This window comes from Hordeum vulgare, chromosome 7H (genome assembly GCF_904849725.1).
Source record: "Hordeum vulgare subsp. vulgare chromosome 7H, MorexV3_pseudomolecules_assembly, whole genome shotgun sequence".
NCBI classification, from domain to species: Eukaryota; Viridiplantae; Streptophyta; class Magnoliopsida; order Poales; family Poaceae; genus Hordeum; species Hordeum vulgare.
In genome coordinates this window covers 601188358-601189016 of record NC_058524.1, presented here as the reverse complement: position 1 = coordinate 601189016, position 659 = coordinate 601188358, and the positions used below count along the sequence as shown (strand labels likewise).

At 34.9% G+C, this 659-nt stretch overlaps 1 non-coding gene across 1 annotated transcript; it reads left to right on the top strand.

Moving 5' to 3' along the window:
- The first annotated feature begins 204 nt into the window (after positions 1 to 204).
- On the top strand, positions 205 to 277 carry TRNAF-GAA. The gene has a single exon. It is a non-coding gene; the product is annotated as a tRNA-Phe (tRNA).
- The last annotated feature ends 382 nt before the right edge of the window (positions 278 to 659 follow it).

Here is a 659-nt window from a genome sequence, read left to right as displayed (position 1 = left end):
GTACGTACAAATAAATATATGTCGAGAAGTCTATGCTAAGGTTCCAAGGGATGCGTAATACTGATGTAAATTGACTGATCGCTGCTAGGTGGAGATTATGGAGCCTGCATGAGCAACAAAATTTGAAGAGCGTTACTGTAAAGGCAAATATGAAGTGAGTGAGTAAGAACTGCTAAATAAGTAGGACTAACAAAACAAACATGAGCGGGGATAGCTCAGTTGGGAGAGCGTCAGACTGAAGATCTGAAGGTCGCGTGTTCGATCCACGCTCACCGCATCATCTTTTTCTCCCTCCATTATCTTGTTATCTTCATTTTGTGAAGACTAAAAAAAGAGGAAGTGAAGTTTTTAAGCTCAGACTCAAATGAGCAGAAAAAATCAAAAATTCTGCATTTTCTTGGTGTAAACATTGACAAAAGTTTTATATGCTTAGAAAATTTCATTTTCAAATCACATTTTTGGAAGACGTGGCAAAAAAAATATGATGCTTCAAAAATGTTATTTCCGAAAACATTTGGAAGTGATGATTTTTTTTAGCCACGACTTCAACGAATGTATTTTCAAGATGAAATTTGATGAGCACTTAAAACTTTTATCAATGTTTGCATAAAAAAATCAGAATTTTTTGAATGATTTTTACTTTACTGTTCATCCCGAGC